We start from the raw sequence: 19,747 nt of genomic DNA on the forward strand, positions 1-19,747 counted from the left end.
GACTCAGTTCAGACACGGGAACTGATACAAAAAGCAGGAGACAAGAGACAGGACCTGGCACCTTCAGAGTGCAAGCACACACTGAAGGAAAACACTATGCTCAGGCAGGGATAGAAGGGAGCTGCTGAGCTATATACCAAGTGACAGACAGCAATAGGCTGAGGACGCACAAGGGGTGTGACCCACAGCAGGTACAAAAGGCAGGAAGTGATCGGGCGCCGCCCTTAAGCAGCAGAAACAGACACAAACAGACAGCATGGAGGGAAGCCAGAGAGACATTCTGGACAGGAGATCAAGTGCGCCCTCTTGCACAGTGGGAGATGGACCACCATGCAAGGACGCCGCCAGGTATGTTACACAAAATATATCAAACACCATGATCATGGTCGTACATTTGGCACATTTTCATTTTTCAGACTAAGATTATACTTTCTATATATTAGACTTGATTACTAAATCTTCCCCAAATTCCACTGTTCAAACATTGCAAAATGTCATTTGGTTATCACTGTACAATCAATTTTTGAAAAAAATAAAACACAAAAAAAGAATGTATTGTATATTGTACAAGGTTTTATATTAAAAAATACATATTTATTGTATCGGGAAAATTACTTAAAGAAGACCTGTCACCAAGTCAAAAGTGGCTAGTTTTTACTCTTACTTTATTCCTACTACTCCTCTGAGTATTCCACTACTCGGATAACCCCTTCTCAATCTGCACATTTGCACCCGTGAAATAACACCTCCAGTGACGGCATCGTTCCAGCGATGTTGACAGTCCCTCTCCTGTGGTCCACGTAACATTGTTATGCCACGCTAGCTTGCACCCAATCAGCGCTGTCTTCACTCTCCCCGCCTTCGGACAAATCAGACATCAAGAGGAAGTCAGAGCTGGGCTGGCTCACTTCCTCTTGATCTCTGATATGTCCGAAGACAACACTGATTGGGAACAGGGATTGCGTGACATAATGTCATGTGAGCCCCGGGAGAGCCAGTGTCATCACCGCTGGACGACATCAGCACTGGCGGTGAGTATAAGTGTTATTTTACATTTTACAAGGGCAAACGTAGTGATTGAAAAGGGGTTCTTCGAGTAGTGGACAAAAATGTAATACTCCGGGGAACAATAGGAATAAAAGAAGAGCAAAAACTGACCATTTTTGACCTGGTGACAGGTCCCCATTAAATTACACAAGAAACTAGATGGTGTGATCTGTTCCATTTACTTGGGTGTGTTGTAAAGTATTCATCTGTGAGTCACATCACACAAATGCGAGTATTATTCTGTAACTAGAATGTATCTAGCATCACTGCTCTCCAGATACTGTACATCTTGGAAATTATATTAGTAATGACATCATAGAAACACCAAATTCATTGTATGGGAAATAGTCATTCAGCGTCTATCTAACCACATTTGGATTGACTGCACTGTCATATACATTTCAATGTATCAGCAGCGTCCTTCAGAGAAATCACAGTTTACAAGCAGGTGGAAATTAAATTAACATTTTTTTCTGACATTTTGCTTTAAAAAAACAAGCAAATGAAAAACAGCACCTTCAATAGATTTAGAATGCTTTTTATTTTGCGGCCTTTTTAAAGTAATAAAAATACCCACATGATTGTTGGCCCCACATTCTGTCTTTGCACATGAGAGGGAGCAAACACCTAACCAGTTGTGTCCTGTGTATTACTCTATGTCATGCAAAATTAGGACCTACAGGCTACATTGCATATGCAGCTTTAGCAGTCTATTATTTATTAGGTCATCAGGCCATTTTTCTTTGTAGGTGCCAGGTTTAAGCAGTATCCTCTTTACCTATTTGCCTCTGGAGGGAAGGTCCCCATTCCCCGAACCACTTATATGAACATGCCGGTCTTTTTTTTCTCTGTTGCCAATTTCCTGATAAATTAGCAATTCAATTCATATGCAAAAGATGCACGAAGTGCTCTGACCGTGACAAAGCACTTAAGGAGCCTCAGCCTTCCCAGGTTATTTTCTTGTCCAGCACCAGCCTTTATAGCTTGATTGATAGCTAACTGTCTATGTGACATCAGACGCCAGGCAAGGAAATCAGACAGTGAGATATCAATCTACTGGTGCTGGGCAGGGAAACAATATGGGAGGCAGAAACTCCTTATGTATTATATCATGCCCCGATCACTTAGTGAATTATTTGCTTATGAACATAAATGCTAATTTCTCAGGACAGGAGAAACACATACAAGATGTAAAGGTGTCAATGGATTTACCTGTCAAAGACCTGCATGCCCATATATGCAGTTTGGGAAGGAGGGGGGGGGGGGTGATCAGCCAAATTCTCTTTAAACTGTGGGTAGGTTCACTGAAATAAATTATTATACTTTTTTCCATTTCTGAGTTGTGTTTCGTCATCATTATCCTCTAGATCTTCACAGATAGCAGTTTTTTTTGTGAAATAATATAGTGTAAATTCATAAGAAAATAACAGTCATGTGGATATTACACAGCTAGTGTGCAAAATACAAACAAAGCTCAAAATCTAATGGAAGTACAACACAGATATTTTGTCCATTTTTTAAAAACTTTACGAGTGAGGAGTCCAACTTAGCTGGTGCTCCCCACTCACAAAAGTCGTATAAGAAGCCTCCTCAACATCTACACATTGAACCTAAAGGAAACCATTATTAAAGAGGTTGTCCACTACTTTTACATTGATGGCTTATCCTTAGGATAGGTCACCAATGTCTGATCGGCCGGGGTCCGACACCGAGTACCCCCGCAGATCAGCTGTTATTGGTGTCGGCGGCCAGGAAGTACTTACTTGCGGAGCTGCTCCGTCTACTTGTAGTGGTGGCGCTTGGTACTGCACATCCGCCTCCTATTCAAATCAATATGAGACGGATGTGCAGTACCCTGCGGCAGCCACTACAAGTAGATGGAGCAGCTCGGCAAGTGAGTACTTCAGGCCTGTGGCCACTGCCGATAACAGCTGATCAGTGGGAGTGGGGTGCTGAGTGTCAGACCTCAGCCAATTAAACAATGATGAGCTATCCTAAGAATAGACCATCAATGTAAAAGTAGTGGACAACCTCTTTAAGTCCATAATGAGCCATGAGAAAGCACCATTTGCTCGGCTGAAATGATCAGATGCACTTGCTACAAATATTTCCATTTCCACACCTATTTGAGTACCTGCCCGAGAACTATGTATAGGCCAGATGATTCAGTAACTCTTCCCTCAGTTAGAATAGTGGGATACGGAAAGTAGCAGTCTGTCAGGCTGCGATACAAGACATAACACCTTTATAAGTCATTTCAGATGAATGTAAATTTATAAATTGCTGATTTATATAGTCAACTCTTACACGTTAGTAATGACGCAGAATGTGAAAAATGAGATTTTCAGGCTTCTTGGGATCCTGGGAAATGACGTGCATACATTCCTATTTATGTGCTTCATTTTACTTTTCCCAACAAATAATATGACTTATGAAGCATCATCTGGATCTAAGGAGGAAACCAATTCAGATAGGAGTAGATAAGACAAATCGTGCACTCACAGTCACCATTTTGGGGCTATTTTAACCCAAATAGCATCATAAATATTAGGATTTCCTTCCTCATGCACCCTAAAAGGGTTATCCCTATCTCGTACATTTATGAGACATGTACCGCATATCTCAAAAACGAGGGCCCTGTTGAGGGAACGGAGAGGTGCTCATGCATTCATGGTTCTCTTTATTCATTTGTATGGGAGTTCCAAAACTTTCTTAGCAATCATGCTCGGCAATTTTATAGGAGTCCTCTACAAATGAAGGGGAAGAGATGCAGATGGCGGCCACCTCTCCACCGACTGCAGTGCGTAACTGGGACTGTTCTCCACATACATGTTGTCTGTATGACCTAAAATTAGCGAGATAGGACAACCTCTTTACACAGAAAAATCTAGAGATTAAAAGTGAACATTGAAGAAGAAAAACAAGATTCTGGTAACAGAGAACGTGATTAATAGTCAATGCTTTCTACCTTACATGATAGAAGGCCCAATCGTAAAGGGAGAGACTGCAAGTAACAAGCGGATGGAAATGAAAGATGCCCACATGACAAGCGCCTTTTAACCACTTTATTAACAACTGGTTTCACTCCTCACAGAAGAGGAACGTTTCGGATTATAGATCTGTTTTCTGAGGCTTGTGAGATCTTGAAATCTCAGTATACTGTAATTTCATGCATGAAAAACATCTAAATTATAAAAAGAAATTATTTCTTCAGGGGGGAAGTACAGACACTGGCACCTTCAGATTAAATAAATTGCTGACTCTTTGGTGACAAGCTGGTTCAGACCCCAGTTTATGTCTAGAAATAGTATAAACAGCTCAGAATTAGTTGATATTTGCAAATTTTAATTAATTATGAATTGCATTATTTATTTATTTTTTACACGGTGGTCACTGTACACTGTCTGGCAATAGAAATTACAGGGGTCCCATAAGTGACATTGGCCTCAGGTTACAACAACAGACATACAATGCCAGAGACATCGCAGATCTGCAACAAGTGGGATTATGGAGAATCAGTCAGTATGGGCATTTCCCTGGTAAAACATCGGTATCACCGGGGCGTATGCTGTGTAGCAGTGCTTCCCTAGTCCAGTGTGGTACTACCGGTACTGTGCTGCGCTCCAACTGCTCCAGGATCGCTTTCTACACCAGGGGAGGGTGGTGGGCTTCATTTTATTTTTCTGCTATTCTGCTTGTATTGTACAGAACCCCAAAAAAGTTCTTCCCAACACGAAAAAAAAAAGATTTTCAGCTTCCAGCAGCTTCCTCTTCCCTCCTATTATCAGTAAGGACTGGCTATATTCACATGTCAGTGTTTCTCGTACGAGTTCTATCCCTATTTTTCCCCTATTAAAGTCTATGTGACTGTTCACATGTCAGTGTATTTTTATGGACCTATTGGTTCGCACAAAGTCATGGAGACATGTACAACTTTGATGCATGTATTGGATCAAACTCACCAATGTATGTCTATGGGTCCGTGAAAAAAAAAGACAGCACTCGGATGCCATTTTCCATGGACTGTTTGATAGAAGTATGAGAAATCTCCACCAGGTTGTTTTTTTTTTCAGCCGAGAAAAACTTTTGAAACTCTGACCAAAGGTAAAAACTGACAAACTGACCAAACTCCAGTGATACGCTGATCAATGATACTGATCAAACCGTATCAGACAAGAAAATCACTGACGTCTGAATGAGTCCAAGTCTTCATTTTGTTCTTATTTTGCGTTGACATTTTGGAGCTTCAGAACAAAGTTTTCCATTTAGTTATGTTCTCAAGTTACAACAATATTTTCAACTGACATTGGTTGCCCCAGATCAAATAAAGGCGGTTGTCAGGTTTAACATTTCATTCTTACATAGGGTCACAGACCTATAAACTAACATATGGAGCGGTTACTCACCCTATCCAGGTTCCAGAGCTGACTTGCAGCTATTGCTCTAGTCTTTGTAGATCGGCTGCAGCGGTGACATCACGTCTACAATGCAAGTGACAGCCAAAGCCAATCACTGGGCTCAGCACCTTGTGCTGTGTACATCAGCAAACAATAGAGCATGCAGATGCGCTCTTGTAGGAGATGATCTGCAGTATCCCACAGTCGCAGCTACACATTTAATGGAGCTATACTGATGAGCTCTGTTCAGTGTTTACGTCCAGCCATTGCTGGAGTTGATAACAGACGATCAGTGGGTGCCAGACCCCCATCGATCTGATTTTGATGACCTATCCCAAGGATGGGTCATCAATCTTACATGTCCAAACAAGCCCTTTAATATCATAACCTTTCAAAGGACCACTGTACATCTGCATTATTCTCCTCTGAATACAGGTTACACAGGCAATATTAAACTTATAGTATAAATAAAGCCAGACAACTACTGTGCAAAAAGGATAAAAAAAAACTCAACTTCCTAAAAATGCTGTCACAAGAGCTATCCGCTCCTACATGTATCATAGTGGAAAGAATTAAAATGCAGAACAACGCAGCATAGTTATTTATTCGGTAAAAATAGAACTTAGAACAAGTGGGTAAATGTAAGAATAAGAAGGAAAACGTCAGGAAATCAGTGAAGAAACCTTCTTGTAACACAATAGACACGTTCACGGAGAAGTCTTAGAATAGGAGAGGGTCACTTAGAAAGTTGGTATAATCCCTGACCGCTCTACAAGCCAATTTGTCTTTATATTTGCTAATCAATGAGAACTTTCACAAAAATCAATAAAATCAATGCAAGGTCATCCGTACAAATGTATATCTCCCATACTGTGCTTTTCTTGCTGTATACTTCCAGTATGCTACTACTGTCCCTATATATCAACACATAATCCACAGAAGTCTCAGCAACTCATATCCACATCCTTCTTGGTGAGCCCAGATATAACCATATAAGTAGGGGATATCCGGGCAGAAAATGTGCCTAAGCCCTAAGAGGCAGGTACTTGCCTCTGTTAGCAGCTACATGCCTGATAGCGCTTAGGCACATTTTTTTTTAAAAGTCCTGGATATTCCCTTTAAAGGCGTTGTCCAAGTGAAGTAAAAAGCCACCTGTAGACAGCAATATTGCTGAAAACATATACTTGCCCTCCGTTCCAGCGCTGCATCCCTGATGCTCCAAACTGACATAGTGTTTACATTAGTTGAAGACTTTATCACCTGTATACCACCCATGACCACTGCAGCCAATCACTAGCCTCAGCAGCATCCTACTGTACAACACTGGAGCTACTGACTGGCTGCAGGGCTACACGGAATGTGATACAATGTAAACAGTATATGCAGAGCTGGAAAGGAGGGTGAGTATATATTATTTGTTTTCGCAGTATGGCTGCCTTTTGTCAGCTTATTACCTAACTTGGAAAACCTCTTCATTAAGATAAACTAAAACCATTCATAACCTAAAAAACTGGATCTCAAGTGAAGACATATATACAGTATGTGTGTTAAATTTTATATATATATATATATATATGAATATCTAAGAAGTAGAGCCAGATGGTGTGGCTACATTGTTACACAGCAGGCCAATGGCCAAATGCACGTAAGCAAAATCATGTGTTACTTGGCCATGGAGGTGGGTGACGTTTCGGCTGCACCGCCTAGCCCTACTCTTATGCTCCTAAAGTAGTAGGTTCTACTAGACAAGAAGCAACAGGTACACACAGATTAAACACTTACTATAAAAACTATTCTCAGCCAATACTTGTTATTACAGCAATTGTACTTGTAAGGGAAGTTGTCAGCAGTTCCCCATTTTAGATAATTAGGTTTGCCTACCAGGCATTATACCCTGCACATTAAAGAGAGGAGGTGTTACCATTCCTCCTGTAAAAAGGATGTGTTTTCACACAGTCTGGTGGTGTCAGCACTGATTAATCAGCGTGAGTGTGTGGGGATACACCCCCAATGTATGTATTCTCACATTTCCATGAGGAACAACAGAGGGATAACACAACTCAGTTATAAGAAAACATGTTCCAGTGCCTTTTTATGAAGAATGTATCTACTAATCTACACACTGTGCTTTACATTGTGCTTCAGCTGAAGGCGGCTGGCTGGGAGCAATTTTAAAGTATTATTCCCAACATTGAAAGTTGCCACCAATCCAAAGGAAAGATGTTACTTTTGGATTGGTGGGGGGTCTAAGAGGTCAGACTCCCAGCGATCAGCCAGACTGCCCTGTCATATACATCCATGAGTTCCATAGACAATGAGTGAAGAGGTGGCACGCATGTGTGGCTACTGCTCTACTCCGATCGACTTAAGGTCCCCCATACACATTAGGCTAACATCGGCCAAACCTGCAGACATCATCGGTATTGGTCAACAGTCTTATGTGTATGGCACATGATGTTGGCGGAGAGAAGGATCCGACATGTCCAATTTTGGACTCGCAATTGTTTTGCTCTCTGGGATATAAGTGCCACCAGAGGAATCAGACAGTGGCTAGAAGACCCGAGGACCCCCGACCGTGCCGAGCTTTTCCATCTGTGGGGGAGATAGCTGCTGATATTGTGTATTGGGGGCTTTAAACTAGATCCTGGGCAGCAGCTTCTTTTCATATCTTACTAATAAAAGCAGCAAACTACCAGGAAAAGAGCAACATGCCCAACACATATTATCCTTTACTTGTATTTGGGCAGGGGTTGTACCTGAGATTTTGATTCATACTTAAGGCAAACTCCAGAGCCCAAACGACAGAGTAATGAGAGCCCCTCGGGCAGATCCAGCCACATTGCTATACACAGTATCTGTAGTGAGTTCGTACAATGATGGAATCCTCATTCTTCCCATCTGAGCCATGTTCCATCAGATGGTGATTATGGCTATGAATGTTATATGTGATTATCTATAGGATGCGTCATCTGATTGCTGGCGAAGCTTTACCTGTGCCCAGAATAAGCCATGACCTGCGGACTACAGGGTACAATGGCACAGGGGGGTCTCCTACTCTACATGGGGGCTGATTCAGCACCGGAGGCTCAGGAAGATGCCAACATGTAATGATGTCCATGTACAAACACTGGCCAACAAGGACATTCATTCTGGATGTCATAGCAGGAGGCAATCTATGCCAACATCGCCTGCCAACGCCATGTCCACAATTCCTGCAAACTAGAGGGGTGTGGGCGCAGGAGGTTTATGCTGAGGAGAGAGGGACTGAGGTGGGCAGGGAGCACAGCAGATCCTCACTGACTGGCAGTGCCTGCGCCCATAGCTCTCCCCGGCGGTGCCTGCGCCCACAGCTCTCCCTGGCGGTGCCTGCGCCCACAGCTCTCCCCGGCGGTGCCTGCGCCCACAGCTCTCTCCGGCGGTGCCTGCGCCCACAGCTCTCCTGGCGGTGCCTGCGCCCACTGCTCTTCCCGGCGGTGCCTGCGCCCACAGCTCTCCCCGGCGGTGCCTGAGCCCACAGCTCTCCCCGGCTGTGCCTGCACCCACAGCTCTCCGCGGCGGTGCCCGCGCCCACAGCTCTCCCCGGCGGTGCCCGCGCCCACAGCTCTCCCCGGCGGTGCCTGCGCCCACAGCTCTCCCCGGCGGTGCCTGCGCCCACAGCTCTCCCCGGCAGTGCCTGCGCCCACAGCTCTCCCTGGCATTGCCTGCGCCCACAGCTCTCCCTGGCACTGCCTGCGACCACAGCTCTCCCTGGCACTGCTCTCACTGAGGAGGTAAAGTTTACAGCTGAGCAGTGACATAAACTTCAGCCATGGACGAGTGGCCCTGTACGAGGAGGGGCTGTATCTGCCACCTCTGCCCAGTAGCTCCCTCCTGTGATACTACAGTCTGCTCTATCTCCTTCCTCCCTGACGTGCCTCAGCCTCTCACCATTTCTGCTCCTCGCACCGGGACTGACACAAGCGAATGTGGAAGTGAAAGAGAAGACCTGCTACTAGTGTAACTGCTCACACCCCCCTGCACAGGCACGGTCCATGTCCCCCTGCCGACCCTTCCCAAGGGAGAACGTACCATCGAGAGACCTCCGAGGGGGTAAACAAGAGACGGGGAAGTAGTGCACCCTTTCATTGCCTGTAGCTGGAGAGAGATAATAAAAGTACGGGACTTACCGTAAAGGTGAAGTGCTCGGGTTCCCGGCTTCGCCGCTTCTCGGTGGGAGCAGCAGAGACCGAGGTGCTGCTGCTGCTGGGATGTCTCCTCTCCTCTTTCTCTCAGTCCTCCCTTCTCGGTTTGTTCTGTGTCTTTCTGTAGCAGGAAGGAAGAAGGGAATGAGGCAGGGCTGACGTGAATGGATGCAAAACAGCTCCTCCTAAGCCTGTGAGAGAAAGACAGAGGGAAACAGAAAGAGAGAAGCAGCAGCAGCCCTGTCTCTCTCTCTTTTGTTTTCTCACTTCCTCCCCTCCTCCACCACAAGTTTTCTTTCTCTTTACACTACAGACAGGGGATTTTTCTCCCTTTGAAACTCCTCTGGGTGCATTAAAAGCAGAACCTGTTTTTTTATTGTCCTCTCTTCCTTCTTTCTCTTCCCTCTTTTTTTCTTGTTTTTTCTTGTAGTTTTTCTCAGACAGTGAGAGAGACATGTACTGCACAAAATCAGAACCACAAGCTGTGAGAATGGTGGAAAATGGCACTGTGTGTGATGTATATGTGTGTGTAATTTATATATGTGTGTATTATACATGTATGTGTGTGATGTATATATGTGTGTATTATACATGTATGTGTGTGATGTATATATGTGTGTATTACACATGTATGTGTGTGATGTATATGTGTGTGTAATATACGTGTGTGATTTATATATGTATGTGTGTGTAATTTATATATGTGTGTATTATACATGTATGTGTGTGATGTATATATGTGTGTATTATACATGTATGTGTGTGATGTATATGTGTGTGATTTATATATGTATGTGTGTGATGTATATATGTGTGTATTATACATGTGTGTGTGATGTATAAATGTACAATGTACATGTGGGGGAAGTATGTGTAATATACATGTGTGATGCATATATGTGTGTAATATACATGTGTGTGTGATGTATATATGTATAATGTACATGTGTGTGATATATGTGTGTAATGTACGTGTGTGATGTATATATGTGTGTAATAAATAAATTGTGTGTGCTGTACATGTGTGTGATGGATATATGTGTGTAATGTATGTGATGTGTATGTATGTAATGTACATGTGTGATGTATATATGTGTGTAATATGCATGTGTGTGATGTATATATGTGTGTACTGTATATGTGTGTAATGTACATATGTGTGATGTGTATAATGTACATGTGTGACATATGTGTGTAATGTACATGTGTGTGATGTATATGTGTGTGTGATGTATATATGTGTGCAATATGCATGTGTGTGATGTATATATGTGTGTCATGTATGTGATGTGTGTGTAATTTATATGTGTGACATATATATGTGTGACATATACAGTACAGACCAAAAGTTTGGACACACCTTCTCATTTAAAGATTTTTCTGTATTTTCATGACTTTGAAAATTGTACATTCACACTGAAGGCATCAAAACTATGAATTAACAAATGTGGAATTATATACTTAACAAAAAAGTGTGAAACAACTGAAAATATGTCTTATATTCTAGGTTTTTCAAAGTAGCCACCTTTTGCTTTGATGACTGCTTTGCACACTCTTGGCATTCTCTTGATGAGCTTCAAGAGGTAGTCACCGGAAATGGTCTTCCAACAATCTTGAAGGAGTTCCCAGAGATGCTTAGCACTTGTTGGCCCTTTTGCCTTCACTCTGCGGTCCAGCTCACCTCAAACCATCTCGATTGGGTTCAGGTCTGGTGACTGTGGAGGCTAGGTCATCTGGCGTAGCACCCCATCACTCTCCTTCTTGGTCAAATAGCCCTTACACAGCCAGGAGGTGTGTTTGGGGTCATTGTCCTCTTGAAAAATAAATGATGGTCCAACTAAACGCAAACCGGATGGAATAGCATGCCGGTGCAAGATGCTGTGGCAGCCATGCTGGTTCAATATGCCTTCAATTTTGAATAAATCCCCAACAGTGTCACCAGCAAAGCACCTCCACACCATCACACCTCCTCCTCCATGCTTCACGGTGGGAACCAGGCATGTAGAGTCCATCCGTTCACCTTTTCTGCGTTGCACAAAGACACGGTGATTGGAACCAAAGATCTCAAATTTGGACTCATCAGACCAAAGCACAGATTTCCACTGGTCTAATGTCCATTCCTTGTGTTCTTTAGCCCAAACAAGTCTCTTCTGCTTGTTGCCTGTCCTTAGCAGTGGTTTCCTAGCAGCTATTTTACCATGAAGGCCTGCTGCACAAAGTCTCCTCTTAACAGTTGTTGAAGAGATGTGTCTGCTGCTAGAACTCTGTGTGGCATTGACCTGGTCTCTAATCTGAGCTACTGTTACCTGCGATTTCTGAGGCTGGTGACTCGGATAAACTTATCCTCAGAAGCAGAGGTGACTTGGTCTTCCTTTCCTTTCCTTTCAAGAGAAAGCCAAGAGTGTGCAAAGCAGTCATCAAAGCAAAAGGTGGCTACTTTGAAGAACGTAGAATATAAGACACATTTTCAGCCGTTTCACACTTTTTTGTTAAGTTTATAATTCCACATGTGTTAATTCATAGTTCTGATGCCTTCAGTGTGAATGTACAATTTTCATAGTCATGAAAATACAGAAAAATCTTTAAATGAGAAGGTGTGTCCAAACTTTTGGTCTGTACTGTATATGTCCCATATCCTGTGCCCCATCCTGGTATATATGTCCCCCATCCTGTTATATATGTCCCCTATCCTGGGCCCCATCCTGGAATATGTTCCCCATCCTGCTATGTATGTCCCTTATCCTGGTCCCCATTCTGGTATATACAGTTATATGAAAAAGTTTGGGCACCCCTATTAATCTTAAGCTTAATGTTTTATAAAAATTGGTGTTTTTGCAACAGCTATTTCAGTTTGATATATGTAATAACTGTTGGACACAGTAATGTTTCTGCCTTGAAATGAGGTTTATTGTACTAACAGAAAATGTACAATCTGCATTCAAACAAAATTTGACAGGTGCATAAGTATGGGCACCCTTATCATTTTCTTGTTTTAAATACTCCTACCTACTTTTTACTGACTTACTAAAGCACTTTTTTTGGTTTTGTAACCTCATTGAGCTTTGCACTTCATAGCCAGGTGTATGCAATCATGAGAAAAGCTACTTAAAGTGGCCACTTGCAAGTTGTTCTCCTGTTTGAATCTCCTCTGAAGAGTGGCATCATGGGCTCCTCAAAACAACTGTCAAATGATCTGAAAACAAAAATTATTCAACATAGTTGTTCAGGGGAAGGATACAAAAAGCTGTCTCAGAGATTTAACCTGTCAGTTTCCACTGTGAGGAACATAGTAAGGAAATGGAAGAACACAGGGACAGTTCTTGTTAAGGCCAGAAGTGGCAGGCCAAGAAAAACATCAGGAAGGCAGAGAAGAAGAATGGTGAGATCAGTCAAGGACAATCCTCAGACCACCTCCAGAGAGCTGCAGCATCAACTTGCTGCAGATGGTGTCACTGTGCATCGGTCAACTATACAACGCACTTTGCACAAGGAGAAGCTGTATGGGAGAGTGATGCGAAAGAAGCCGTTTCTGCAAGCACGCCACAAACAGAGTCGGCTGAGATATGCAAAAGCTCATTTGGAGAAGCCAATTTCATTTTGGAAGAAGGTCCTGTGGACTGATGAAACCAAGATTGAGTTGTTTGGTCATACAAAAAGGCGTTATGCATGGCGGCAAAAAAACACAGCATTCCAAGAAAAACACTTGCTACCCACAGTAAAATTTGGTGGAGGTTCCATCATGCTTTGGGGCTGTGTGGCCAATGCCGGCACCGGGAATCTTGTTAAAGCTGAGAGACGCATGGATTCCACTCAGTATCAGCAGATTCTTGACAATAATGTTCAAGAATCAGTGACAACGTTGAAGTTACGCAGGGGATGGATCTTTCAGCGAGACAATGATCCAAAACACCGCTCCAAATCTACTCAGGCATTCATGCAGAGGAACAATTACAATGTTCTGGAATGGCCATCCCAGTCCCCAGACCTGAATATCATTGAACATCTGTGGGATCATTTGAAGAGGGCTGTCCATGCTCGGCGACCATCAAACTTAACTGAACTGGAATTGTTTTGTAAAGAGGAATGGTCAAAAACACCTTCATCCAGGATCCAGGAACTCATTAAAAGCTACAGGAAGCGACTAGAGGCTGTTATTTTTGCAAAAGGAGGATCTACTAAATATTAATGTCACTTTTCTGGTGAGGTGCCCATACTTATGCACCTGTCAAATTTTGTTTGAATGCAGATTGCACATTTTCTGTTAGTACAATAAACCTCATTTCAAGGCAGAAACATTACTGTGTCCAACAGTTATTACATATATCAAACTGAAATAGCTGTTGCAAAAACACCAATTTTTATAAAACATTAAGCTTAAGATTAATAGGGGTGCCCAAACTTTTTCATATAACTGTATGTTCCCCATCCTGGTATATATATACCTTATCCTGGGCCGCATCCTGGTATATATATCTCCCATCCTGTTATATGTCCCCCATTCTGCCGCTGTTTTTTAATGCCTAGAAAAAACAAAATGATTAGTCACCTTTGCTCCCCCGACACATGGCGTCCTCTTCTGAAGCCAGCCGCTGTCCTCAACGTGCAAGTGACAGGAGCCCATGTCGTCACAGCCATGCGCCCCCAGTCATGTGCACACCGACGTCAGCTGCGGGCATCTGATTGGCCAGCAGCGTGTATTGCAGCACATGGTCCCAGCGGGTCTCTGTACCGCAATACACTTCAGCTGAATATTACGAGTATTGTACTCCAGTTGAAGTTTGCGTTGGCGTCAGCGGGCCCCTCACCTGCATAAGCCAGGTCGTGACCTCTGTGACTGAGATTGTTACTCCCCGGACTGGAAACTTCAAGGAATGGGTTTCCTAGCCGAGCCTCGGAATGCAAGCCTTATATCACCAAGTACAATGCCAAGGGTCGGATGTAGTGGTGTAAAGCACGGCACCACTGGACTCAGTAGCAGTGGAAATATGTTCTGTGGAGTAATGAATCTGTCATGCAAGGTGTGGGAAAAACTTAGTGCAACACAAAGGGAAGAGGGAAAGGGAGCCTAGACTCTAGGGAAAGGGGGGAAAGTGGAGACCTCCTAGGTTGATCTAGCGTCACCCTGTCTCCCCTAATGTCCCTGTATTGGCATTTAACCAATCGCTGCAGCGAACCTCGTCCTGTCTTTCCCTGGCGGTAGGCACAAGCTAGGGAAGGGAGGATATGAGCACTAGTCGATCTCCACTATACACTATAGTCAACAAGGAAGGACAAACAGGGGAAAAGTACTTAGCTTTAGACTACTCCAGACAAATGCACAAACATGTCCTCAAGCTCCAGAGAGGAAAATGTACTGCTCTTGCTAAGCCTTTACAAGGAATAATGAATATTGCCGACACCTCCCTCTAGAACACAGCAGGTATTTATACACCCAGGCCAGGGAGTTAATTAGCCAGAGGGAGGTAGCCGCTGGGTCTTAGAGACAGCTTCTAAGAAGATGTCTGTAATGCCAAACGTAGAGATCTCCTGCAACCAACTGCAGGGTGACTGTCTGTCACCTCTGCCACACCCGTGACAGTACCCCCCCTCTACAAGTGGCCTCCGGACACTCAGGACCAGGTTTCTCAGGATAAGAGGTGTGGAATGAGCGAACCAATTCATCTCTGATGCTGAAACCCACATTCTCTCCTCTGGACCATAGCCTTTCCAGTACACCAAGTATTGTAGAGAACGACGTTGTAGACAGGAATCTACAATCCTCAAAATCTGGAACTCCAGATTACCATCAACCATTACTGGGGGCGGTGGTAGAGGCGAGGGCTCAAAAGGTTCCACATACTTTTTGAGTAAGGACCTATGGAAGACGTTGTGGACCTTAAGGGCCTGAGGAAGTTCAAGACGAAACGCTGCTGGGTTAATGACGGCGGTTATTTTATAGGGACCAATAAAACTAGGTCCCAGCTTCCAAGAAGGAACTTTCAATCTTATATTCCTGGTAAACAACCACACAAAGTCATTCACATTGAGGTCCGGACCTGGCAAGCGTTTTCTGTCAGCAATACGTTTATACCTGTCTGCCATGATCTTTAAATTACTCAGAACACCCTGACATACTGAGGAGAGCAAGGAAGCAAAACGTTCCTCCTCAGGAACTCCCGAAGCTCCTCCCCCACTAAAGGTACCAAACTGTGGGTGATAACTGTATGCACCGAAAAACGGTGACCTGCCAGTGGATTCTTGACGATGATTATTAATGGCAAATTCTGCCAGCGGTAGGTAAGATGCCCAATCCTGATTTTTGGAAACTAAACACCTGAGGTAGGTCTCCAAATTCTGATTGACATGCTCGGTCTATCCATTGAACTGAGGGTGGATGTCAGAGGAAAAGGACAGCTGCACTCCCAGTCAAGAACTGAATGCCTTCCAGAACTTGGAAACAAACTGGGTCCCCCGATCTGACACCAGGGAACTCCGTGAAGCTTCACAATCTCATTTATGGACACCTGAGCAAGTGTCTTGGCATTTGGAAGTGCAGGCAATGCAACAAAATGAACCATATTACTGAACCTATCTACTACCACCAAAACGACCATTTTGCCTGCAGAAACCGGTAGGTCAGTAATAAAATCCATGGACAAGTGTGTCCATGGCCTACTAGGGATAGGTTGCGGAAGAAGAGTACCAGACAAACGGATATGCGAAACCTTAGAACGTGCGCAAATACTACAAGAAGCTACGTGTTCAATCACATCCCGATGCAACCCTGCCACCAAAAACGACAAGAGAGGAGGTCCGCAGTTGCCTTACCACTTGGATGCCCAGCAAGCACAGAGTTATGATGTTCCTTAATTACTTTGCGGCACAGATCAGAGGGTACAAATAACCTTCCTGAAGGGCAGGAGGCAGGGGCGTCCCACTGAGACTCCAACACCTCACCCTCCAGTTCAGGAAACAGTGCCGAAATGACTACCCCTTTCGATAATATCGGGGCAGGGTTCTCAGGGTCACCACCACCAGGGAAGCTCTGGGACAAAGCATCAGCCTTGACATTTTTGACCCCTGGACAAAAAGTGACAACAAAATTGAACCTAGTACAAAAAAAAGGACCATCTGGCTTGCCTACGGTTGAGACGTTTAGCTGACTGGAGGTATGACAGGTTCTTAAGACCAGTAATAACAGTAATAGGATGGACAGCCCCCTCCAACCAATGTCGCCATTCTTCGAACGCCAATTTGATCGCCAAAAGTTCCCTATTACCCACGTCATAATTTCTCTCAGCCAAAGACAATTTTTTAGAAAAGAAGGCGCATGGACACCATTTACCAGGGGACGGACCCTGAGACAACACAGCCCCAACCTCGACATCCGATGCACAATAAAGTGTTGGGAAACATCGGGTTGACTGAGTATAGGTGCAGTGGCAAAATGATTCTTTAAGGAAAAAAAAGTCTGAAGGGAAGCATCCAACCATTTTGAAAAATCAGACCCCTTCTTAGTCATGTCAGTAAGGGGTTTCACAATAACAGAGTCATTTTGGATGAATTTCCGGTAAAAATTAGTAAAGCCCAGAAAACGTTGTAGAGCATTCAAGTTCTTGGGACGTTCCCAATCAAGGACTGCACGGATCTTCTCTGGATCCATCCGAAAACCTGAAGATGACAACAAGTACCCCAAAAACTGCTCCTCCTGAACAGCGTAAACACATTTTTCCAGTTTGGCATAAAGTTTGTTATCCCTTAATATCTGGAGCACCTGCTTAACATGCCCCCAATGTGTCTTAAAATCAGGTGAGTAAACCAAAATATCGTCCAGATAGACCACCACAAACCTCCCCACCAAATGATGGAAAATATAATTTATGAAATGCTGGAATACCCCGGGTTCATTGGTCAAACCAAAAGGCATAACCAGACTCTCGAAATGTCCTTCCGGGGTATTGAACGCTGTTTTCCATTCGTACCCCTCTCTGATTCTAACCAGATTGTAGGCTCCCCTTAGATCCAAGTTGGAGAATACCTTAGCTCCTACAACCTGGCTGAACAAATCAGGAATCAGAGGAAGAGGTTATGTATCACGGATGGTTATTTGATTTAATTCCTGGAAATCTAAACAGGGACGTAGACTGCCATCTTCTTTCTTCACAAAGAAGAACCCTGCCACTATGGGCGAAGATGAGGGTCTGATATGTCCCTTCTCCAGACTTTCCACAATGAAATCCTTTATGGCTTGTCTCTCAGGGCCAGAAAGGTTATACAGACTGGATTTTGGTAGTTTAGCTCCTGGGGTCAGGTTAATAGGACAGTCATAAGCACGATGAGGAGGCAAATCCTGACACCTCCTCTCAGAAAAAATGACCTCAAAACCAGACAGAAAAGCAGGTAATATTTCCATAGAGACAGTAGCAAGGGAAATATCTAAACAGTTCTCATGGCAGTAATCTCCCCATTTAATAATCTCCCTGGTTTGCCAATCCACCAATGGATTATGTTTAACAAGCCAAGGAATACCCAAAACAATAGGTGCGGGAAGATTGATCAGGACATAGCAAGGGATTATTTCACAATGAACTGACCCCCACCCTCATTTTTACATTATGTACAATCTGAGTAAATGCTTTCTGTGCAAGTGGTGCCAAGTTGATGGCAAAGATGGAAATAGGTTCAGCTAAAGCACAGCAAGCAAGACCATGAGTTTTCACAAACTCAGCATCAACCATGCTGACTCCGGCTCCACTGTCAACAAACACAGAAATTTTCTCTGTTTTGCTCTTTAGCACCACCTCTGCTGACAGGATAAAGCGGGAAATTCAGGTTGGTAACAAATGCACCCTTTGTTTATCCAACTCCAGACTACCCAGAGTTAATCAAGACACTTTTTTTGTTTAGGAATTGTAGGACAGGTCCCAACAAAATGTCCCTTTTTCCCCACAAAAAAAAATATGCCTTTATTTATTGCGAATCTCCGGGGAGATGTATGATGTAGAGACACCCCCTAACTGCATGGGTTCCTCCGTCTCCCCCAGTACCAGTTCACCTCCAGACCGCTCCCCCGGCAGAGGTGCACAACCCCGACAAGAAGGCCCCGGAGAAGGTTGTCTCACCCGTCTATCCCTTAGGCGTCTATCAAGACATATGGCCAACGACATGGCAGCTTCCAAGGACTGAAGGGTTTCATATACTGCCAAGGCATCTTTCAACCTTTCAGTAAGCCGCTCACAAAATTGACTTCTAAGGGCTGAGTCATTTTATTTGGAATTTGTTGCCTATCTACGGAATTCCGAACTGTACGTCTCCACTGACCGATTCCCCTGCTGAAGACGACGTAGCCTAGACTCAGCCAAGGTGACTTGGTCAGGGTCATCATAAATGAGGGCCAGAGCCCCGAAAAACCCCTCCACAGACTGGAGACAAACCGAGTCCTGCAGTAAGGAAAACGCCCACGACTGAGGATCTCCCTGCAATAAAGACAATACCAACCTGTTGCTCCTTATTTCCGGAGGAGTAAGGTCGAAGTTTAAAATACAATTTGCACGCCTTCTTAAATACAAAAAACTTGTCCCTACTTCCTGAAAACCTGTCCGGGAGGGCAACCTTGGGTTCAAGCTGGACAGGCCTACCTGCAGAGACCCCCACATTGGCGACCTGCAACCGCTGCTGCTGCTGCTGAACCTCACAGCGGAGGTCATTCACCTCCAGAGACAGATGGCGGAACTGCTCTGCGAGCTCCGCAACTGAACCCATACCAAGGGAGAAAGGAAAAAAAAAGGTCCACGGCCGAAAACACAGAGAAAAATAAACCCAAAGTGTCCGTTTGTTTTTTTCCTTTTCAAAATGTGCTCAGCCGGCGATAATGTCAGGCAAGGTGTGGGAAAGAATTAGTGCAACACAAAGGGAAGAGGGAAAGGGAGCCCAGACGCTAGGGAAATGGGGGAAAGTGAAGACCTCCTAGGTTGATCTAGCGTCACCCTGTCTCCCATAACTTCCCTGCATTGGCTCTTGACCAATCGCCGCACGCGTATCTCGCCCTGTCTTTCCCTGGCGTTAGGCTCAAGCTAGGGAAGGGAGAAGATGAGCACTAGTCGACCTCCACTAAACACTACAGACAACAAGGAAGGACAAACA

General features: G+C 44.1%; 1 protein-coding gene across 3 annotated transcripts in view; it reads right to left on the bottom strand.

The window, feature by feature from the left end:
* Positions 1 to 9,948, bottom strand: part of ZNF710 (zinc finger protein 710) — an 81,322-nt gene extending 71,374 nt beyond the window's left edge. For 2 of the 3 annotated variants that reach the window (XM_073653217.1, XM_073653215.1), the window contains exon 1: positions 9,611 to 9,947. The gene's annotated coding sequence lies outside the window, so the exon portion shown is untranslated. Of the gene's footprint in view, positions 1 to 9,610 lie in introns of all 3 variants that reach the window. The other variant, XM_073653216.1, reaches the window with a different exon arrangement.
* Between the last annotated feature and the right edge of the window lie 9,799 nt (positions 9,949 to 19,747).

Source organism: Phyllobates terribilis, unplaced genomic scaffold (assembly GCF_046119375.1).
Source record: "Phyllobates terribilis strain yellow unplaced genomic scaffold, ASM4611937v1 Scaffold_11__3_contigs__length_659146591, whole genome shotgun sequence".
Classification (NCBI taxonomy): Eukaryota; Metazoa; Chordata; class Amphibia; order Anura; family Dendrobatidae; genus Phyllobates; species Phyllobates terribilis.